We start from the raw sequence: 24,838 nt of genomic DNA, 5'->3' as shown, positions 1-24,838 counted from the left end.
ATTTTAATTTTAATTTCAATTTCTACTCTAATCAACGTGTTTAGTTAAAAAGACTAATGAAATATTTTCCACAACATATTCAAACATTTAAGAAAAAAACCAAACCCAGACCATAGGATGTAATACCCAACTCTGAAAGAACATTTGAAGTAAGTGGTCATGTTTAGAAACACGTAAGAACAAGCCCCTTCAAAAATCTGTGGTAGCAAGGTAATCCATGGAGATTAAAACTGTAGGAGATATTGCTTAGGCTTTCCTCAGCAAAATACAGCTAATGAGAACACCTCAGCTGCTGGAGCCCCTACAAATGCTAAGGGTGTTGTTTGGGGAAAAAAAAAGCAGGAGTGGAAGTATTGTTAAATCTGAATGGTGAAGAGTTGGGCTGTCTCTTGGGGAGCAGCTGCTGATGCCAAGTCTAAGCAGAGGTAATGAGTGGATTTATGAAAAGGAAGCTGCCATTAGTGGTTTCATTTTACATGGAGATTAATACCCTCATTTTTATTCCTTTCTCGTGACATCAAAACTGTTATAAAATCAAATAATCTGTTTCTATGTGAAGAAAAAGCAGTGGAGAATGGAAGTTCAATGCACATACAAAGAAAAAAGAGGAAGAAGTGCTGAGTACCTCAGAGTAATGTGCAGAAGAACACAGTTTAGTACAGACAGAGGGAAGCATCTATTAAATTCCTGACCATAGACCTGACTCAGTAAAAAAGTCTTGGCTAAATACGTGCTTGCTTCTCTGTATGTGTTTTTAATAAATTCTTATCTGATTTTATTCCTTCTTGCAGTCGTGAGTAAAAGACCAGTGTCACTGAAAAAAATGGAAGTCATTTACCAGCATTTTGCAGAAAACATTTGGAGATGTGGGAATTTTTTTTTTTCCCATATGGGCTGGAAATTCAAAATTCATGAGGTCACCTGTAGGAGTTTTTGGGATTTTCTGAAGGAGCAGGATCCATAATGATGGGAACAGGCATAAAACCTGAGGGCTCTGTGACAGCTCATGGACATCCTAAATGATGTTGGGGTTCCCTCATGCTCTGGGCCTGAAAGCTTTTGGCTCTATTTTGTGATTTACCCCTGCGATCAGCTAATTAAAGAGCCGAATAGTTTTCTCTTAATTCAGTGGATTTAAAATGCTTGGAGCTAAGCTGAGCTACAGGACCTGCTGGCTCAGATATTGCAGGCACAGAAATTGAGAGGATGTGATGCCAAGTGGACTGGGGCAAAGCAAAGGCACCTGTCTGGGCTGCAGTTCTCTGGGGCTGGAGCTGGGGAAATGCTGGAAAGGGGACTTTGTGGAAAGTCATGAGTGGGACTGCAGTGCAAAGTCCTTTTTCATGCTGCAGGCTGCAGGATCTGAGTGATGCTTCATCCATCTGGAGTGTGAACAGTTATTTGAAAAAATACTGTGCCTTTTAGAGAATGCCACAGGCAAGTGTGAAAATGGGTAAAGGTCTGACAGTCAGTAATTGAGAATCAGACGGTTTAGTGAGACATGAGCGTGGTGGGGTGGACACAAAGGGTGGGAGGTATCTGGGTTCTGATCTCTAACCCCAAACAGCCCCTCCGTTGAGGAGAGTCATCCAGCCCTGCAGCAACATCTCTCCACTATCACTCAGTTAGACCATCCTCTTGTACTCAAAATGACTTTCTGGGAAGAAAAAAAATTAATTCTACAAGCAGAAAGCCAAAATATTGAGCAGCTTCCAAACGTTTGTACTGTGTGGCATAGGAGGATTAATGCTGTCTGAGGGTGCATCACAAACTGATGTTTATGTTTTGTTTTTAAATTTGTTTTTCTGAGTGTATGAGCAAGGTGTGACTCTTGGGAAAATTTGCTGGGTTGGCTCTGGTTTGAAACTTTGAGAGAGAGTGGCCTCTGTGAGCAGCAGGTGCACTTTTTGTTCTGGCTGTAGTTTGTTTTTAAGATGAAGTTATCCCCAGGAGAACCAAGAACTGGTATGGCTGAACTTTCTTCAAAGAAAGCTTTCCTTGCATGTGTTTGAAATTGTGGGTCGATTTAATCATGTAACACCTTCATGTCTGCATGGAGGCTCTCCTGCTGTATCTGTTCTAGGAGTTACGTCTGCCACGAGCTGCAAGAGAGACGGTACTTGTAATAAAATAGGAGACTGGCTTAAACTGAGATGAGGCCTAGCCTATAAACTCAGATAGGAACTGTCTTGGGGTGATTTTATGATGATACTCTATTCCCTAATCATCTGCTGTATGCCCAGAAATGGCTGCTGGAGGTTTAAAAGGAACCAGGGTGAGGGGCCGGAGCCTGAGAACTGCGGGCGGGCTCTGTTCAAACTCTCCTGGCCTGGTGTGGTCGGTGGCCACACAGATTGTTACTTCGTTACCTTCTCTGCATTAGTTTTTGGTAGTTTAGGGAAGGAGCTTCTGGTTTTTCCTTTCCCCTGGCCTGGAAGCTTTTCACTGGCAAATCCTTCTGGCAGCTTTTTGTTTTGTTTTTTTTTCCTTGGACTGTTTTGGCTTGGCTTTTTTTTTGGTCCATCCAGGGAGCCAGCGCGGGGGGGCCACCCTGAACCCGAGACCTCACAGAAGCTGAACCAACACGAACAAGGACATTAAACTCCACCAACTTCACCTGCTGCGAGGAGACCCACGCCAGATATCCAACAGGTTCCCAGCTGCTGCATGAGCTCTTCCCTCCCCTTCCCTGAGACAAAGAAGGGCAGCTGCCATCTGTGCCTCTTGGCCACTGCCAAGGTGGAGGTGGGATGTAAGGTTCAATTTTTTTTTTTTTTTTTTGTGATTTGCAGGTATCTTGCTTTGTTAATAAACAGTTTTACTTTATTTCACTTTCACCCACGGGTATTCATTCCTCTCATTGGCAAAACGCCATTATTGGTGCCCTTCTCTTTAGAGGAAATGCTTATTCCAGGGCATTTTCTCCTAAAATTTGTCTCCAAACCGAGACAAGAACTCAAAGCAATACTTGGAGTATTTTAGGGTGTTTAGGCCTATGGTTTTGCTAAGAAGCTCTGTTGGTACCCTGCTTTCTGAATGCTGTAATCTAGGGCCTAAATTGTCAAAAATACACTCCCTCTGTCCTCTCAGCTCTACTATTTTAAAAGCTTTCCCTGTTTAAAAGCTTCTTAAGTGAGGGTCTCAGAACATCTTAAAAAGCAAAGTAGTAAAGCTCTCAGTTAAGTTTTGGTCATTTTAAGCAACTCCAAATGTCAATGGTATTGCAGTCAGTGCTCTGGTTTACCTCTGACTCTCCAAACCCAGTAACTGCTGATCAGTGCAGTTTGTAGCCTTTGTGCATTGTTGTGCAGAATAACACCAGTTCAGAACTGCATATGTCAGTTCTCTCCTTTGTGGATAGAAAAATTAGTACAGCTTTCCACTCAATAAATGCTGTCACCACCATCTAGTAGTTAGAGTGTTTTAAGCCTGAGGTAGGATACATGCAGAAATATTACTAAAAATCTGGCATTTCCAAAGAGGTAGACAGAACAAATATAGTCATAAGTATTTGAGTTTCGAATACAGCATTCACAAATACACCTCTCAAGCACCATTTTGCTGGAAATCTGTAACCCATTGTGAAGTGCAAAGTTCCCTTCTCTCTCTAAGCAATAAAAGGAAAAGAACAAAAATGCTGATCAGATCTAGCACATTGTAGGTAAAATGTAGGTGATGTTTAAGCTGTTTAATAGATTAAATACCCTTCATAAAAGCCCACGGGCTCCTTCTGTTTTTGCCTTTTTCTTTTTCCTTAAAGATCCTTATGTCATTTAGCTGTAATGGTACTGCTTCAGAACAACTTTTAAAAAAGATTCAATTCGTGAAGTCTTTCAGCAGTGTAAAAGATGCAGTTGTTAAGCAAATGAAGAATAGGTGAGGAATAATCTCCAAGGACCATATATTGTTCTGTGCCATGGCCTAGTGCCTTCTGCACTCCCCTGTGTAGGGGAGCTGCACCTGCAGAAAATAGTCCAGATTTGTTCAGTATGTTGCAATACAGCAGACTGAGAAGTCTGAAGGAAAATACACACTGTCCATAGAAAGCATGCAGCTGAGGAAAAGGCCTTTGCAGAGTCTGGTAGCCTTTCTTTATGGTATCACACTTGAAGTGTGCACTGTTCTGCTAAGAAGTAAGAGAGACTGTTTCCAGTCCTGTTTGCATTTCCATTGTCTGCATATACAATAACAAGCATAGTCTGTAAGCCTGGTGGGAAGGGTTTTCTACTGAAAGGTTGTAAAGATAAAAGGATTCATAAAGATTATGTCCTCTCCAGTGGACTTGCTGGCTTTGTGATCAATTTGCCTTACTTCTACTTCATTCTGTAGTAATATGCAAATATAGGGATTGCTTATTGGACTAAAGATGATCAGTTTTTGCTAGATGACATGAGAATTGGGTAGGTTTGGGCCAATCCCTGTAAAAAGGAGAAGTTAAATCTCTGTGCAGAGCCTCTGGGCTACCCCAGCAGGGCAGAGGGCTGCAGCTGTGGCACTGTGTCCTGCCGTGCTGAAGGGCTGGTCCTGGGAAAGGAGCAGCCCAGGGCTATTAAGGTGGTGCTGTGGGCCTCTTCAAGAAGCACTGTGAACCCACTTTACCTATTTATTTTCAAAAGAAAGAAAAATTATAACAGCTGATCTTTAGGTGTAACCCAACTGGCTAGAAACTTGCTATCAGTCTGTCCTGTTTTCTCAGTGTATTTCTTGATTACTTTATCTAGTGATGTTTAGTATTCTTCATTCCTCTGTCGTCTGATCTGTTGGGTGATGGTAACAGACGTCAAAAGCAAGGATTTTGTGTTAGAAACCCTATCAAGGACAGCACAGGCTTGATGTGGCAGAAGCAATAAGCTCTGCGGCTTCTGGTGTGCAGTGAGATTTTTCTTATCAATTGGCCCGCCACTCACAGGTTTGTGCCAGCTTCCTGGAGATAATTCTGCCTTCTCTATTGGGTAAGTGTTTTTTTTTCCCTGTAAAAAAATCCCCCTCCAGTTGTACAGCCCTGTGGACAAGGGTCATTGCTGAATTGTGCAGATTGTACACTAAGAGCTGCATGCGAAACACTCTGGTGGAGCATAAACATCAATGTGTGTGTGGATCTAGGTCACAATTAAGCAGTCCTGGCCCCTTCTTTTTTAGCAAACTACCCTGGACAAGCGATGATGCTTAATGCCACACTTAACATTCCTCACAGGCAGAGGAGTTGTGCTGCACAGGACTTGATTCTCTTTCTGATGGAAATTGCAGGTCCGGATAACAGACTGAACAGAGGGTGGGCTCTGCCAGGAGCTGGCAGGTGCCATGGGAAGGCGGGGCAGAGGCGGTGTGAGGCACCCTTGGAAAGAACCCATTCCTACCTCTGGTTTCACTCTCTGGAAGTTGAAAACCATCACTTTCACTGTTCATATGAGTACCTTTCCTCAACTGAAAACAAAGGGCTGCAGGCTTGGGACTATAAACTACTTACAATGTATATTACTTACAATGTGTGCTCCCTTGAAATGCAGTATTTTATAGAGTTGGTCAGTAATTAAAATAGCTCCAGCCCAATAGGGTTAACTGCAACTTGGAATTGAACACTGTGGGCAGCAGTCAAGACGAGCTTGCAGGCTGCCCCAGATCAGTCCCATTAAATTCCATGCTGGTTTATAATGATTCTACAGATTTATGTGTTCCGGTCCTTTTTCATGATTTGAAAAAAGCTGAACTCAGCCTCAGTGAAGGTAGACAGAGTTCCCACCAGAGTTTCTAGGAAGGACATTGCTTTATCTTACAGGCCTCTCTACAGGTGCAAAGTGCTCAGCCAGATGCTTGTAATAAAAAACCTATGGGCAGAGTTCTAGCAATATAAACATGCTTGGTTTAGGATTGTTATTCCCTTCTTGTTCCAGGTAGAGGGTCCAATCAGACCAATGCACTTCTTGTTTTCTTCTTTACATCAGCAAGTGCTATTGGCACAAAATGCCTTTTTGGTCCCCACAATGTGATGGGGAGGCTCAGGCTGCCTGCCAAAAATCCTGGGGCTAAAGGCAGGAGATACTGAGTTGAAACACCTCTGACATTCCTGCTCCACATGTTGCCCCCATGTTGCAGCTTGGTTTGATGGGGAACTTCGGTCAAAATGTTTGATGCTGGAATAAAAATACTCTGACACAGATGCTCATCTAGTAGGAGCTACTGACAGAATGCAAATGGCAGACAGTCAAGGGAAAGATCACTTTTATTCCCTATGTGAATTTGTGTTAAAGATGTTATGCTGGCTAAAGGTGTCCCATGAAATGGTGGAAGTTCCCATGACAATTAGCAGGATTTACATAACCCTTTGTGGAATATCTGGATTTAGTTTTTATATATAATATAATTTAGACTAATATGTCTCTGTTGTTTTGTTTTCTTTATTTACCTATTCCATGGTGGTAAAACTATTAGAATTCTCAAAGCAAGCCTCTTCATTAGAGAAAGTATTTGAGGAAAGCCCTTTGGCTCTTCATCTATCCTTAGTCCATAGCAATTCAACCCATACTTCTGGCCAAGCTGTGATAAAAACTTACCTAGCTCCTCCATTAGCTCCTGCAAATGTCCTCACTGGGGAGCTGGGGTGTGGGCAGTGCTCCCAGGGAGCTCCTTCCCAGGGCCTGCACCAGTGTCCCTGCTTGTCCCACCTCCTTCCAGAGCTGTTCTTCCTCTGCCAGAGCGGGTGTTGCCACTTAGTCCTGGGACCAGAGCTGCTGCAAAAATTCTCCATTGCTTTAGGACTGGGAAATCGTCTCTCTGGGACACTGTAAGTGCTGCCTCAAAGGCAAGCTCAGACGGCCATGTTCTGTCTATTTTAAAGGGAACTGGCAGAGTGGGAGAAAGATTCCCGCTGGCAGCTTTGAATTTCTGTGCTGAAAACTGAGGAGTCTTGCTAATGAAATATGTTGCATCTGTTTGCAGGAAAAATGAGAACCTTAGTTTTGAACTAATGTTATTTGACTCGTAACATGTGCTTACAAGCTACTTTATTTCTAAATATCCAAATAATGGGCAATTTCCCAGGAACTGGGTAATTTTCTCCAAAATTTTTCATGTCCTTCATATTTTCACCCTATTTCCTTGTCCCCTTCAGGCCTTTGTTCTTTGCCAAACTCAGCCTTCTCCAGAATTTCTGTGTCTGATTGTCTGAGCTCTAGTAGTACAGCTGTTTTACAAGCAGAGGGTTTGTTGTGGGAGAAGCTGAAATTCTTTCCTGGCATAAGAGAAATCTCTGTCAGGAGGAGTTCAAAGACTAAGGCGAGAAAGCCTGGGCTAAGAAGATAACAGGCCATTAGTGATTTGGGTATTACAGCCTGACTTGGGTGACCAGATAATATTCTACCCACAAGATAATATTCTACCCACAATTCTACCTCCTCTTTGACCTGGGGCACATCATGTGGACTCAGTCAGTCTGAGATATACAGGCAGCAGTGATCTGGACATGATGTAACCCCACTCCTCCCTGTAAGATAGCTCTGCTCCCACCGCTGTGGAGTGCTTAAAAAATAAATGTATTAAAGACATTAAGACCTCCAGATACCAGCAACAGAAACGGATTAAGTGCATTAGCAGGGATCAGGAAAAGGGAAGCTCTGGCACAAAGGATCATCATTTGTTGCAAACTAGAATTAAATTTGAAAGCACAAGAGGGATGGTTATGCTGAGCTCTCTCACAAAGTAAATATGCTGAACCTCTGCTGGCATAGCAGTGCAGCTTCCTCCTTAAGATATTCATACCACATCAGCAGGCTGGACAAGAGGAGGACACTGCACAAGAGTGGCAGGAGTATGAAGCAAAAAAGTTAAGATGTGAAAATTTACAAAAAAATACTGAGATGGGACATGCAATGTTGACCTATAATTTTAACCTGGGAAAGGGATTTGTGAGATGTTCAAATATATAGCCCATGCAGTATACTCAGTACAAGTCCTTTTCTGCAACTTTCTGTTGTTCTGTGCTTGCCACACTGAACTGTGGGTGGGTTCACTGAATTGTGGGTGGTTGCTGCATTTCCTGTCAGTCAGCCTGGAATTTCCCATATATCCAGTGGAAAATGACACAAACAATGGCATTGTCTTTTCTGACTAAGGATCCTGCCTCAGGTTTGGATTTGCATGGCCTGCAAGATACCCATATCTTTATCAAGAAACTTCAGTTCAGCATGAACGGGATTAAAAAAAAGGTGGACTATCTGGGAGGGAATACATTGGTTTTCCATGCTACATTCTGTCCTGTAAACCTCTCGTGGGAATTGATGAACAAAACTGGCCACAGAATTGAGAAGGGACTACTTAGCCCAAGTGAAATAATACCATAAATAGGCCCGAGACTAATGCTCTCCACTTTATATATAAAACAAGGATTGCACCCTCATGACCACTAGGACCAGCATGCAGAAAGTGGATCAGGATTTCAGTGATCCTTTGAGCTTCCAAAGACAGTGTATATTGGGTGGGGAGACACTGACAGTGCTGAACAGGCGGGAGGGTATGTGAAATTGTCACTGAAAACCAGTATTTCTAATGCACTTAGAAATACTTCTTTCTTACCCTCTATTCAACAGATCTGAGAATGAAAGGGGTTTAAGCAATCTCCTGGTCTAAAAAAAATGTATTAAGCATTTATTAAAACATCTATTAACATGTATTACTACATCCAAAACCATTTATTAAGGGACTGCCTGTGCATTGTGCCACTGTGCTACAGTTGCTATCCACGTACTCCAGGACATTTCTTTGGGATTTAAACATGCACTGACAACAAAAAAGTCTTATTATTTTATAGCCCCATGCAGCTTTCTTGTTTTTCCCACTCCAGATGACTCTGGTTGGAGAACAGGGTGGTTCAAAGAATACAACAGCAAACTGTCTCTCAGTTCATCTTCCATGAAAGGGGCCTTCAGTTCTTGTTCCATTGTACACAGCAGGTGTGTGCAATATATACTGTGTGTGCATGATATACTCCTTTGGGCTATGGTGTATTTTAAAGGGCTGAAAGGGACTAGCAAATCAAATTCATTTTTTTATTGGTGATGTATGCTGCATTTCTACCTCGTGTTAATGAAATACTGTGTTTTTGTTGTGCTTTTAACAACAAGTCACTTCATCTCATATAAGAACCTTTGAAATATCCACTGGCAAAACCTGATGAGAAGCAGTGATGCCTTTGAAATGGAAATTTGAGAACAAAACTGTGGATATTTAAAAGAGACACCAAGAAAGAGTCAGAACCCAGAGCTCTCCACAAGGACGAACAAGTAGGTAATGGGCTCTGAGCACTGATCATCACTGCTTGAAAGATGCAGACCCAATGCCAGCACGACATAAGCCATGATCTCTGGATCCTGATGGAATCAGGAACACCCTACCTATGTCTTGCGCCTCTGAGAGTTCACTGCTTTTGTTGGTTTAAAGTGTTTGCCTTTCTTAGAGCTCACTTCTTACTAACAGCAAAATACTGAGTGACAGCTCCTGTGTGGTTTTAATTATGGAGGACATTTGCATAGAAGTGGGCTAAGTACCTCTCAAAACAAGGTTTTCTGCCCACCTGACAGCACTGTGTGTGGTTCAGGGATAAGAATACTCAGTCCCTCCTAGACAAAATCCTGGCACATGCCCAGCCTGCTGGTCCCTTAACCTCTGTCCCCTGCCTACCCTTTCCTCCTTCTCAGTGATGACTGCCTTCTCCATGAAGAAAACTCTCCCTGCACATCTCTTGGATTCCCAGGGGCAATCCCCAACTGTGACTGTTTTCAGAGGGACAGTGGAACACCATCAGGTGCTCTCCCTGTCCATACGGGAGTGCTCCTGTTGCATGGGAGCACAGTGGTACCAGCTGGGCTGAGGTCTTTTCTGTCATACCACCCCAGGGGCAGCTGTGGAGGGAGATAAATTTAAGGATACAAGGCAGAATATGTCACCTGCTACCCTAGAATTTTGTCTTAATCTCTAACAGTGACTAGACTGAGCTCACACCTTTTGTTTGAAATAATTGCTATAATGCAGAATAGTCGTTTTACCCACCCAGAAATCTGTGTTGGTGTTATAACTGAGTCAGTCAAGCAAAGTTAAAAAGAAAACCTGCAAAAAAAAAAAAAAAAAAAGATAAAAGGAACCAGTCCCTTCTGTTTTATTGTGAACAAGTTTTCTTCAACATTTTCATCCAAAGGATAGCATAAGTGAGATCTGAAGTGCAAGGCAACAGGCATGCATTCTCTAGGGCATTCCAAAGAGTTCCTTTCATGGCTCTGCTTGGAATGACTGTTGGTGGGTGGGCAAACTCTTGGGCTGTGCTGCCAGGGCCGTGCACATCTCTACAGGCACGGAACAGTTCAGCTCACTACTCACCTAGGCTGTGCCAGGGGCGGGTATGGTCAAACCTGTCATGGCTCCTGCATCCTCCCCCTGCATGGACTGGGCTGTCAGGAGTCACCCCCACTCCTCTCAGCAAGAATGGGAATTTTGTCAGTCTTAATTAGATCTTCATTAACCCTTGCCACTATAAAGCTGGCTTTGTTGTACATGAAAGTGTGTGAATTTACACAGGGGGTCATTCCTGAACTTACATTTTGACTTTATTCCTTTCTTTCTCTTTGAATTTCTTTGCCAAAATTATGGCTGAAATCCAAAGGATTCTGGTTTTAAGTCAATAGCAATCTAAGTTGTTGGAGTGCAGTGTGTGCTTTGTGATGAGGTTAGCAATGAAATGTTCACAGGTTTGAGGTATTATTATTTGAATCTTTATTCAGGTAGCTCGCTGAGGGAAGCATTCATAATCTGCATGAATTTCTGGTACAATCAATATAAAAATGAACAAAAAAATTGGAAGCAGAAGTAATTAAACTCATAGTTAAACCCACACTGAAGGAACTGTGGGGTGCAGAAAGTCACATAGCTTATTTTTTCAGGAGTTTGCCTTTTGCTGCTTTCTTTCAAGTGATTTCAAAGACTTTTCAAAGGGAAGATTAGTGCTGTTCCTGGGTTAGGCTCCAAATCGGAGCAGTCACGTGGGATTTGTTTCACCTGGAGTTTCTTGCCCAGCCTTCCTGAGTACAGGTCCCCTGTCTCAAAACCTGCCACACACTAGGGCAGCCCCTGTGGCACAAACCTGTGTCTCATTATCTCCCTATTTATGCCTGGGCAAAGGCCAAGTATGTGAATATATCATGTTCTGGTTATGTCTCTGTCAAAGCAACCTGAAAACAAGTTTATCACCTTTTATGTTTTGGAATCATAGAGCCAAAATCCTCCTCCAGCTTCCTCCTCTTAAGAACTCTGCATTAGGCTTTGCTAAGAAGTACCAGGCACCCTTAGGAAAACTGCAGAACAATAAAACCCTAGCCTTCCTTGCTGGCTCTGTCCATGTGGAGACTGCTGGGGCTTCAAGCAAGGCAATCACAGCAAGAGGAAAGGAACTGGGAATTTTCTTTGGCTGTTGGACTCACTGTACTCTCAAAGGAAAAAAAAAGCATCAGTAAAGCAGAAAGAAGAGTTCATAGCATTTGTAGGAGTAATTTACTCAGAACAAATTAGCTATTGCAACAAATATCTCATTTGGTTGTGTTGTCATGCACTACTTTTCAGTATTGCTGTTGCTGGGACCAAGCAGGAAATAAATGAAAACAAAGATGCAAAAGGAACATTTAGGTATGAATTTACTAAATTGCCTCGAGAGGTAAGGTTGTTCTTATATTCCAAAGCTGAAAAAATTACCTGAATTTCTTCATTTTCTCTTCTTCTACATGGGCATTCAGCTCCCCTCTTTTCTTTCCTTTCCCCTATGTATGAGTGAACAGATAACTTACAGGGGAGTGTAGTTCTTGCTGGAGTGAAGTGGAGAGAAACTGGTGGGATTTTTCTCCCCTTGCAATCAAATATTTTGCATCGAAACAACAACTTTTTATAACTTCTTAGTACCAAAGACGTGGCTAGGGAAACCACAAAACCTTTAGCAGTCTCTCAAGCTATGGAGCTCAAAAGGTATGAAGGTTAAGTGAACACAAACCCTTGTTTTCTTTCCCCATGAAGTGTCAGTTATTCCTCATATCCCTGCAGGACGCCTGCCCAGAGATTGGCAGAGAATGTTAATGTGAGGACTGGGCTTGAGAATTTTCTTGAATTTATTTATTGCATGTTTCTTAGATAGTTTTACATTATTTTGTGTCATAATGTAATAGAATTGTTGTATGTTTATATCCAGCTCTCCTCAGAGAAGTGAAATTTAGTGATAATTGAAATATTTAATAGTAGCTGCCCAATTTTTTTTTAAAGATTATTTATATAGTGTATAATTTTGTTCCACTGAAACATGCCAGTAGTGGCCATGTATATTTTGTGGAATGCACATATAAATATGAAAGTTAAAGAGAAACATGGTATTCTGAAACTCAAAGTCTTTGAATGTATTTTTGCCAGTGTGTATTGGAAAGAAGACAAATGGTGACATATCCAGCTATTCTGCAGAAATCCTGTCATCTAGCCAAGAGTACTCATTAAAAATGGCAGCAAAAGAGAAAAATTAGAAAGCAAAATACATTGAGAAAAAACAAAGTCTGGGGAAGGACAAGAAAGAGGTGACAGGATTTTTTTTAAAAAAATATTATATTCAGACTTACGTAGGTCAATGAAAGAACAGCATGGTATTCCCACAATACCATGTTCCTTATATCAGATAACTGATACCAGGAATCAGGAGAAGTTCAGTTCTCGGTATTGTATCTTTTCATATAACCATCAAACTAGATATTTACAATTCATATTTATTTTTGATTAGTTAATGGTGTCTAGATCCTGCCACTCTCCTCTTACCAAGTGAACAGCATTCTGAAGTGGCTTCCTGACTCTAAGGTCAACCCAGGAGAGTAAAGCTTTGCATAACTTTGCATAACTTAGATCCACTTCTAACACCACCAATTTTTTTGGTAATAATAATTAGGGACCCAAAAAACATGGCTGAGGATTAACAGCCTTAGACATGGTTTAAGACCAAGGTTCTATTGCCTGGCAGAGTGTAAAACAGTATTAAGGACAGGAATTCAGTGTCCAAGATTGTAGTTTGGGGATCTGCACGGCTCAAGTTCTCTAATCCTCAAAATGTCCCCAAGAGAGGACGTTCTCAGCGGCTTCACATACGGCAGTGTCTGAAGAGTAGAGCCCATTGTTGGGGTTCCTCCCCCCTGGCATGGGGTCCTGGGAGAGGGGACCCTGGATTAGAGGCATGGCCTACGGGGTTTCCCTACTCCCTGGTCAATCCTGTTCCCCATTGGTTGTTTTGTGTCCCCCTGCCGGGGGAGGACCCTGGTTGTCCCGTGATTACTGAGTTCTTCAGCAGTCCCCTGGCCATGTGGCTGGAAAATAAAGATCTCTGAAACTTCTATCAAGAATCGGTCCCTATTTCTTTCCACGGGCCTGGCTGTCTATGGATGTTGCAGAAATTCCCACTGCAACAGCCCATGTCAGTAAGTCATCTTTTCCAGTTCAGGTCAATACAAGGACTCACAGAAAAATCATATTAAAGGAAAAACGACTGCTCTTTTTTTAGTTTCAGACTCTGGAGCAAAAATTAAAGTAATTTGCAAATTAAGCTGGCTTCTTGTATCCAGTTGTCCTCATTAAAGAGAAGGGAATGGCTCTGCCACAAGGAGTTTCCCCTGCTCAGTAGAATGTATCCATGTGGGAGGTACAGGAGCAAAACTTTGTGCTAATTTCTGCCTGTTCTTCCCCCTCAGAGGGAAGAACACAGGTGCCTTTTCCAGCTTGGAAGGTTCAAAGACTGTGCATACAGTGGGATGCAATTTCAGGCTCTGATCTTTGATGTATTAATGGGCAGTTGTGCCCTGGTGATAGCAGCACCATTACTTAATGCCAAGTATAGATGCTGAGAAGGGCTTGGCTGGAGTGATGCCATGGTGATTTTTTGCCTTTTCTTTTCTACCCCTTTTATATACCTTTTATAGCTTTTTGTAGTCTTAGTGTTTTTTAGCCTACATTCTTAGACTTATTTTGTTAAGCTAAGAGACTAAACATTTTAGAAGCTTCATAGCTAGGGATCAGTGTGCCCCAGACCCCAAGGTCCTCTCCAGAACACATTTTGTAAACTAAGATTGGACCATCCAGGGGGAAGGTTCCTTGGGGAGGGGGCTCACTTGAGGCTCTCATTGGGGAATCTTTGATAGATCTGCTAATTAGTAAGATCTATAATGTTATACTCGATCTATCGTGTGTGTGCATTGCGGGGCGCATTCTGGCCCATTCCACCTGGGCGTGGTGCAGCTAAGGATCCTTATAATAAATACAGAGGTAAAAGCCCTTTCTCCCTTCTAACCATGTTTGATTCTTGATTTTAAGACCAGGAAAAGGCATCTGGAGGGTGTTTGTAGGCTCACAGCTTCTGCCTGAAAGTCTCAGGGTGGTGTGTGGTCTATTTTACTACCTTGGAGGATATGAGATCCAATGACATGTTTTCAGAGGAAGGGGTGGAATTATTATGGATGCAGGACTAGTGTTCCGTGCCCATTCAGTGCTCCCTCCTTACTTTCTGGACTGCCTTTCTTCTTCAATATTACAAATTAATCACAAGATTCACTTGTTTCAGCTGAACTTCACATCTTTCCATCTGAAGGACAGCAAATAGTGGTCAAAACAGGAAAAAAAGGATTAATTTGAGCAGCACTGGAGTTTCTTTTGTGTTCCTTGAGCTAGAATTTAATAAGGAATCTGAAAACTGAGTGAGCTAAAATGAAACACTTCACTGGACCTTACCTCAATGTTGTCAGTATTACACCCTTGGAAAAGAAATTCAAAGCCTGAATGTGAGGAATATACAGAGGAGTGTGGTAGAAACTGGATAGGTATTCCACTTACCATCTGTGCCATCTGTGCCATGGTTGTTTCTTGTGATAAAGACAAAAAAAAATATTTCCCAGTTGTGCCTGTGCTCTGAAGGTAGGCATGTAGGCATCATTCATCCAGGGAAGGGATAGACCCTGAAGGCTACAGAAAGTCCAAGCATTATTTTCTCTGCAGAAATGTAAATATATTGCACCTCTACATCCTGTGTCACAGAGCTCTCAACAGCTCTGTATTTCTGCCATCCCTTTCTCCTGACCTTTGCTCTTGCTCGCAGCTTCCTGCCTGCCCCTGGGAGTGCATGGAGAAATGGTGCCTGCTTGGATGCTGCTGCAGCTGGGGATACAAGTGGGGATCAAGGGGAAGTCCAGTCCCCCAGGCCACCTGGCACAGTCCATCCTGGCTCCAGGAGAGCTCCTGTGGTACTCCTGTCTCTCCATCCTCTCATTCTCCACAGACCCAAAGTTGGCACAGTAAAGTGAGTAAGTGTTATCAGCTGCACCCAGCTGGAAGTCTGGCCTTGTACCAGCCAGCCATGGTATAATTCAGGCCATTCCATTTTCTCCAGCCTTCCTCCCATGAATTAGTTGCTGTAAAGCACAGCTATGGGCAGCAGCAAATCTTCCCACAATTTCTGCCTTCCAGAGCCAGGTAACAGTCCAGGTTTCCATCATATCTCTCTCCCCCTCTTTCTTGCTGTCTTTTAGGGACAGGTAACAATAATACTCCATATTACACATCCTCCTTACAGCTAGATAACTAATGATTTCCACTGTGTCTTCGGCAGAATTAGGTAACTGCGGTACTCTTCATTTTATATCTGTCTTAAAGGCAGCAACAGCAGTACTCTAAATTATGTACCTTTCTTCTTTTTTCGCTGTCAGGCAGGTATATTGTTATGCTCATTTTATGTGCCTTTCCTGGAGCTGTAATAGTTTTCATTGTATTTCCTCAGAGCTTATTATGGTAATGTTCCTCCTGCATATCCCAGAATCATAAATGGATATTTTTGAGTCATCTCTGCAGTATTTTACCTGTAATATTTATTGCCATTTGAGTAATTAAAATAGTGTCCTTAGGTTAACAGCTCTCAGAAGGGTTGTGCTTTTCCTTTCTGGAGCTCTCTATGGACTGTCTTGGGGTTGGAGGTGTTCTGTAAAGAGACGTGTGCCTGCTCTTTATCCTGGGACTGGGTGGTACACTCTGGAATTTAGCAGTACTTTACTGCCAAGTCACCACCACTGTGGGTGTTGAGAGGGGCTTGGCCTCTCCTGGTACTCAGCTCATCTTCAGAAAGCAGGTTGTGCCACATGCCTGCATGTTCATGTCCAACATTTTGCAAACTGAAGTGCTGAATTCCTCAGATGAACAGACTGCTCCTTCACAGTGCCTAACATCCTTATACCTGATTTTGATTTCAGTCTTCTTTGCTAGCTCATAATATGAAATTTGCTGAGCATGGGCAGCTGAGGCAAGCTTCACAAACTCAGCTATGACTCCTTGATTATTTTCTGGGATTTCATTGCTTGGTCTACATTTTTCTTCAGACAGTACAGGGTCTTTCTTCTGTGAGGCCCTGATGGAGCAAAAACAATACTGTGTGTTTTAGGTGATCTTTCTCTTTGCTAAAAGTATACTAAATGGGGAGCAAACCAGCAGTTGTTCCTCAATTTATGTAAAATAACTCCAAGCAGCAAGCCCAACCTGAACATCCCTTAATAAACTATTCAGTAAATGTATCTGTGTAAATAATACACAGGCATAAATTGGAACCGGTTTGAAAGCAGAGGAGGGCTACATTTGTGGCATGGTTCAGAGATTATAAATTAAATCACACCAATTTTGTCTCCTATTCCAACTTTTATTAGAGAATCAAAATTCAGATCAGTCTCATGAAAAGATTTCCTTGTACTGCTTGAATCTCATAAGTAAGTCTGACTCTACTTGCAAGGGAACACTGCCTCTAAAAAAAATTGAACTGCTGCCTGGCCATAATCCCAGCATGAAAAACCTGAAAAGTAAAATACATTATAAGAAATATTTTGTTTGAATTTTGAGATGAAGTGAAGTAGAAGCTGCTTAGAAAAGCAATGTGATGTGGCTCCAGGTTAGGGGCATAATATATGGCGGACTCTTAAACTTCATGAGAAATTAATAGACATAAATAAGGGCAATTTCAGGAGTTTAGCCATGGAAGTTGATGCAGACCTGTGAATAACATTGCACCCAAGAACTGTGTTATTAAAATTTCCACCTTACTGACTGGCATGGACATGAACCACAGAGGAAATCAGTCAGAAGTATAAAGGTCTAATCAGGACAAGCCAGTGAAAATGGAGGGCATTCTGTGACTTGGAAAGAAGCTACGAAGTTCATTGCAAGGAGCACTACATTTAGGAGAAGGGCTTCTAGCAAAGCTACTCTAAGTGAAGTTACCTTCAGCTTAGATGAGAAAAATATGCTGGCCATATTTTTTCATATAAAAGAAAATTGAATTCTTAGCCAGAATAAAGAGAGAAAAAAATATTGGAATCTAGTGTGATTGTGAAATTCCCTCTGTGGTAATCCAATCTACAGCCCATCAGCCAGGGGAAGCTTTATCTGTCATTGCCTGATGAAAATTTTTAAAGAAGAACTTCCAGAGGGGTGAGCAGAGGTGATTCTGTCAGCAGCAAAGTACATCGACTATCATCAGAGCAGAGCTGGGCTGGTGCTGGGCACCTGCCATGCCAACATATCCTTCATAAACCACTGGCATGAAGGTATTGGGTGTAAATTGCCATTGATTTCAGCACGTGCAAAACCAGCCCTCACAAAGAGCTTGAAAGTGATAGGTAAGTTTGTACTGCCCAGAGGGGTTCACTACTCTGCACCTCTTGTTTCTAGGATGAAATGGTTTTGTCTCACTTCCCTGCTTATGAAACAAGTATGTGGCCACTCCAGCCTTTGCCAGGTGTGGAGGGTGATGGGCATTGAAAGGCCATGAGATTGCATCCTAACTTTACAGGTTAAATTTTCAATTTATTAAATGGAGGTAGGTTGTATTAATGTGATTTCTGCAACAGAGTTTTGCACAGCCCATCCCAGGCTGGTTTTAGGCTCCCTAGAAACTTGACAAACCATGAGTTCACCCACACTTGTGGCTCCAAGATCTGTGGTACACAGGACCAAATAAACAGGTTCCCTGTCCGAGACGAAGTCTTTTTCGATGGCACTCTGGCAAAAGTCCCTGCCTAGTACTTGTTGTGTTCCACTGAACGAGTTAAAGGAAAGATTTTTACCTACTTGCTAATATAAGAAAAATTAAAACTAGCTATTCTGGGTGTCTAACAAGGTCTGCCAGTCTCTGATAGCAACAATCCAGCACAGGCAGCTGTAATAAAAGACAAGGAATTTATTGAGGAGGAGCTGAAGAAGTTAAATTCTGATAATGACAAATAATTTACATTGAGGTAGTTTTTCAGTTTGTTTCAAATAAGGCCCTATCACTCAATTATTTTTTCATAAAACTGATTTTTGCAGATTTAATGTGTTCAAGGTAGCTTATGCTTTTAAAGAGATCTACTTTCATCAAGCTGCAAATACTTATGTTCTGATGGAGGTGGTACTAAACAAAGAATAATTACATAAATGCCATGGACAGAGGCTTCATGTGTTAGGAATATTAAAAACAGCTCATCAGTGCTCACAGGGTCTGATTTCAGTAAAGCATGCTATGTTTTCCATCCCTGTATGCATGACTTCAACTAGAAAACCATTACGGAATTTAGAAGTATCTGAATATCCAAAGCACAGTGCCCCTTTGCAAAATTCATGTGAAAATAAGAGGGCTGAAGAGGGGAAACACATTTAATATTCATATATTAATTGACTGCAAAGTTAGTACATTCTGTTGCCTTTTTGCTTAGTCTTCAGTTAAATGTAACTGTTTTCTGTCTGATTTTCATCAGGCTCCAGTGAAGCAGCACACAAAAATGAAAATTCCTCAACAGAAATGTCCCAAATGAAAATTTGACTGGGATGATCCATGGTTTGGGGCTTTCTGTATTCAGATAGGGCCCAACTTTGAACCATTAGGATCCAGATTTCCTGAGGATTCGGGAGGGTCTTGAAGTCAGATTCCTTAACTCTGCTTTCAAGTTTTATGTGAATCCATGCCAAATCTCCTCCTGCTCTTTTAGCCTAGCTTCAGATATAAAATATGTCTCTGGAGGGGATAGTCTGTCATTTTTTCCACAGTAACTTTTGAAGCTGTTCATTCTAACGTTTCTCAAGGGATCAGAAGTCTCAAAATATTTCCACAAACATAATGAATATAAACAGCTGGATAAAGTAGAAAGAGTGTAGAACTATTTGCCCACTACAAATAAAGAGGTTGCAGTGGACTCTTCCTCATAGCCATCCAGGAGTTGGGAACCATGAGAAAAGCTCAGGAGAGAGCATTTTTCTTCTTAGGTTTCAAAAATCTAATCACAAAACGTGGACCCATAGTATCTTTAAGCTTTTAGTATAAGATTTTCTCTCACCTGGGACTAGCAAACAGGATTTGCTGGGATGGAATACGACCCTATTACATTTGAAAATCAACTTACATACGCAAACCAGTTCTTCAAACACACACTTGACCCCTGATTCACAGAGCATGAAAGAGTGATTGCAACCAGCTTGTAGTCCTGAAAAAAAGAGAAATAATTGAGTGAGGAATTATGGGCTTCGTTTTTCTGTGGTGGTTTTTTTTCTATTTTATTCTAATTAATTTGGAGGAAGAGAACAAAGAATATGATCTCTCAGAGCGTTTCACCCCTCTTTGGAGAAGAGGAAAGAAGCCCCAAGCAAATAAAAAAATCTTGATTATTTAATCCAATTTTTGGAGTTGCCAGGATGTTTGAATACTATAAATTACTTACATGCAACAGGAATTCACCTGTGTTTATATTCACAAAGGCCTTGGAACTCATGCAGGAAACTAATTTTTCTTAATCTCACTTGCAGTATGTAAATCAAAGGAAGAGCTGTTTTAACAAACACAGCAATTCTAGCACTTAGGAAACCTCCGATAAGTTTGGAGTGTTTAAGAGTTCCCAGGTGCTTTCCTAGGAGGGTTTCTGGCTGTCTCCTCCTGCCGGCAAACCCTGGGTGTGAGTTTCCAGTTTTCATCAAGTGTCTCTGAGCCAAACTGCCCTGGGCAGGTGTCAGTACATGGTTGGCTCACATTTAACATACCAGCAGAAACTGTAATTATTAATTTTGAAGTGTTCATAGAGGTTTCATTTTGATCACTGCCAGGAGATGAGAAAAAATGAGGAATACCAGGGAAAGGATTAAAGGAATAGCTGTGGGGCCAGTTTTGGTGGAGGTGTAGCACTCGGCTGGCATAGTTTACTCTCCATTCAAGCTGGATTTCAGGAAAAAGTTCTCACTGTATCATATAGGTCCAGCAACCTAAAATAAGGCTGAATTCCTGCAAGGGGACATCTTGCAAGATCAATGTTGCAATGGAAATAGATTGTCAAGAAACACCACATTAGGCATAGTAAATTTAGGATTTCAGAAGATAAGGAGTGAAAAGAGTAGTTTTCTTCTGGATGGTTCATGAGCAATAAGGAGAGACAAGCTTTTTCTAAGGTTACAGCAGACACCAGTCTCCCATATGGTAGACTTGTCCACCATGGTAAGGCTAGGCTTTGTGGAAGAAAGTAATTGGACAACAATTTTTCAATAAGTTTTTGCCGACCTTAAAAGCTAAGCTGGGAAATGGCATTTACCTGGTGTTAAGGGTTAGAGATAGGATTTCAAAAAGAAAGAAGGTCTTTTTCTCCATAAGTATATACATGTCTGTATGTATGTCCATGGGGAAGCTCATGTATATATAAAAACATGTATTTCAAACCTATATAAATATACATTTATAGGCATATATTAACCCTTTATAATTGCAATGAGAAGGACCATTCTGGCTATTGAGTCAGAGATTGGTTATCATGGTGTAATTAGAGTGAGGGTTAAGGGTGGAGTTTACCCTCTGGAAAGACACAGGGAAGGTTTCCAGTGATGAATATGGAAGTGAATGACTTCTTGTGTATTTATGTAGAGGTACTGCCAAACCAGATGTAGGTTTTCCTGGGGTTGTAGTTAGAATAAAAGCAGATCACATTGTTTTCAACATACTCTTATAAGGCCAAATAAATATTCCACTGGTCTAGATAGAGGTATTACTCATTTTTTTAAGGAAAGCAATGTGCAGAACAGTTTTCACCCATGCATGGTGCTGTTTAGAGAACAGTCCTGATAGAGGCAAATACCTTTAACTGTTCTGTGTAGGCAGTTCTTACCCATGTGTGGGGTGTTGCCAGGCATTTAAAAAGAAAGCAATGAGGCATGCAGTTTCCTACTGATTATTCTGAGGTTAAGAAAAAGAATGGTGTTTGGTAGGAGCAAGTGGCCTCAGATTTGTTTCAATGCTTGACTGGCTATGGGTTGCTGCCCAGCAGCGATCACAGGGAGCACTGGAGCATGGTTTTCTAGCAGAAAGCACTCAGGAGAGTGATCCTCCACTGCTTCTGCTCTGCCCAGAGAGCTGCGTTAGAGAAGCAGGAGTTACACAAGTTCTGTTGATTTGGGTTGATTTGGTTTCCAAAAGGAGCAATCAGGAGAGCAGTTTTCTCCTGATTCTGCTTGATTTGGAGCAAAAGGTTTCTAGGAGCAAATACTGATGAGGGGAAGGGAAGGGAAGGGAAGGGAGAGGAGGGGAGGGGCCAGCTGTCAGCTTAGGGATGGATGTGGGAAGGGTTTCTTGGCTCTGGGGGGGTGGCCAAAAGCTGTTTTAGGTTTGTTTTTTTTTTTTTTTTTTTTTTTTTTTACTGGTGTTAGATCTGCAATCTTAGATGCTCTAAGCATAGCAGGTGCTCTCAAATTCTTCCCTGTCCTATAGATTTAGAACAGTGCAGCTTATCTGCAGGAGTGCATGGCTTTGTATCAGTGTTAATGTAGACTCTGGATTGCTTTCATTAAGTTTCATGCACCTCAGAGTAGGGTTTCAGACAGGTGATGATGCGAAGAATATCTGTTTCTGCTGTTTTCCCTGATGTTAGAATGTGAAACAATGCTTTCTAGAATTGGATATATACTCTTTACTTTCTAGATAGATGCTATTCATGCTGGCACATCAAAGTCCACAATAGAGATCAGATTTCAGAAAAGAAGCAGTTAAGAGAATGGTTTTGCACTGAAACTTTGTTTGGCTAACAGCAAGGACTAATTTAGAATGAGACCATGATCTTTATTTTTTGCACATAGTTGTTACCTGAGTGCTATTTTCCTCAGAATTTAGGTGATATGCATAATTAAATGCAGTAACATTTTGAAAAGCAAATATTAAGGAAAAACATAGGTGTGGGATGAAAAATCATATTGTAAGGAACAAGTAGTTTTGATTGAGTTCTCTGTGCAATACATTTTATGGTTCGTATTAAAGTTTCAGAAGGCAGTAGAGAGGACTTCCTTTTCCTATTGCTTGGTGAAGGTGTTGCCAAGTTGTAAGGACCTTGGTTTACAGGGTAAATATGAACTATTTATTTAGTTTGAATTAGGTATCAGCCACTCAGATTTAGAATTAGTGTCAGACTAAAATTCTAGAAAAAAAGAAAACAGAACTCTGGTTTTCTATTGCTTCTTGACTGGATGGGGAATTCTGAAGAAAGGTCCTCCCAAAAAAATACTCTTGAATACACTTGTGAAGATCTGGAATATTTCATAGTAGAATAGGATTAAGGGAATGCTGATCTTTTGTGCAAGTCTCACAATTCCCCTTCTGTTTTCTGATCTGCCCATCTAACTGAGACAGAGGACTTTTCAGAGGAAAAAGCCCAAGTTAGAAAGGTAAAGGCTTCCAGGGAAAGGGTTTTGTGCTTCAGACTATCTGGGATCTCTGCAGGCTGGGCAGGTAAGGCACAGGAAGAACGAGAAATATTGGACCCCAAAATGCCAAGCCATATTCTCAAAATGAGACACAGGGCTCAGATTGCAGATGTCTGTCCTGGGTCTTTCTTAAACAGGCTGGAGGGGATTGCACTGTCATTGAGGAGCCCTGAAATGACAGAGAAACAGGTAAGCTCTGAGTGACCTGTCAGCCTTGGGACTGTGATGAAGGAAAGAGTGAGCACACGGTACCCAAACAGTGTCTGGGTGGAGAAGATGTTATCAGGAGTCACTGTGAAGATGCTCTGGCTTGTGCCAGAGAACAAAAATTGCAAATGTTTAGTGGCAGGAATCACGAGTTGTTTGTTATTAGGACTCCAGATTATCAATTGACTCTTGGATTATTTACATGGGCAGTGTGGCTCAGTAATTCCTACCCCAGGGTAGGTAGCAGGGTCTCTGTGAGAGAGAGCTGTGCTGCCATTACGGCTCAGTTTTAAAGCTGAGAGGTAGTAACACTTCCACGTTGGCAATAGATTACGAAAAGGACATCAATAAACAAATCCAAAACTGCCCCCCCCTCTGAGTTTACCCTGTTTTAACTCCTGTGATTACAGCAGAGTAGCATCAATATGTGCTGGAGGGAAATGAGATCATAAAAAAAGAGAGTAATTGAGCAGCAGCAGATTTGTCAGGCTGCAAGAACTACAAAGATGGACAGGGTGAACTGGGGACAAAGCCTGGGATCTCTGGAGCTCTCACACTTGTTAGTCATTTGCAATGGAAGCTGCTGGAGCTCAGTAGCATTACAGCTTGTCATTTCAAAAAAAACCTTGTGTAGGTAAATATTATGGCCTGTTTCTGCAGTAAATGACATCAGTTTCCCCTTTCTAAAAGACTCCCTAGGGACAAGTTGATGATTGAGTTTTGCAGAAACGAAAGCATATACAGGCTCATTCAGAGGGGCTGCTGTGCAAGTGAAGGGGAGGAATAAATCCCTCAGAGAAGGAAAGCTGCAGGGACATCTGTGGTGTGCACAAGACTGACAGCCCTACACAGTGCATGTGGCACCCAGGAACGTACAGTCTGAGTCCAGGGCTCTCAGCATGGTCCTTGCCATCCCTTGGAGTCAGAGAAGTTCCTAAGGATGGAGGTAGGCTGTGGTGGCCAGTGAACATACATTACAAGGAACAGAGAGTTCTCAGTAAGACAGGTCCCTAGTACCACAGGAGCCACTTTGTGTTGGGGTGGCCAAAAAGGCTTCTCCCAGGCTGCTTTGTTCTGTTATGGTAATCTATCCCAGTTTGGACTCCCCGGTTGGCTGTTAGCCTCTACCCCTCGCTGCTCCCCCAGAGCTTCCCCATTGGTCCCCATGCCCTAGTCCTGCCTTTTCCCCGCCCCCAGATAAAACTGTGACCTTTGGGATCATGCTCGTATTTGCCTCTGCAACCTTCGACAGTGTAGCAGCAATAAACGCTCCTGGCGGAACGCATGCAAATGCCCTTCTCAACTCTTTGCTACCGACTGTATTACTGAACCCACCCGTGCTTCTGTGGGTGCACGCAGGACCCCACGGAGCTGGGTAGGGACAGTATTAGTAGGCAGTGCACTAGAGCCTGCCAGCAACATCTTGTCAAAAACGCTACACTGCACCAGCTGGCAAGGGTCAAAGAGCACTGCAAAATACCTCCTAGGGGAGAAATCTGAGTAAGGAGTTGAGAGACAAAATATGTCAAATAGAGTCTGTGTCTGAAAGTGCCCTCGGTGGCAGGACACTGCTGCCAAAACTTGGGGCTGGGATCTGCTTGGCTCAGGGCTTTCTGCTGCCAGGGCAAACCATGGTGTGTATCCTGAAGGCTTTTGATCCCCCACAGTGACAAATCTCATGCCACAAGACCTGCATTTCTGCTTCCTGCTGCATGATACTTCCTAGGCTTTGCAGAAGCTAATGTGCTCTTTCTGGAGGCGGGCTAGGGTCGTCCCAGGCAGTGGGACCGTCACTGTCAGAGGGAAGCACACAGTCTGTCCTGAGATGAGCTTCTCACCCCAGTGTAAA

This window comes from Aphelocoma coerulescens, chromosome 7, assembly GCF_041296385.1.
Source record: "Aphelocoma coerulescens isolate FSJ_1873_10779 chromosome 7, UR_Acoe_1.0, whole genome shotgun sequence".
In the NCBI taxonomy this organism is placed as follows: domain Eukaryota; kingdom Metazoa; phylum Chordata; class Aves; order Passeriformes; family Corvidae; genus Aphelocoma; species Aphelocoma coerulescens.
Note: the sequence above shows the minus strand (reverse complement) of the source record.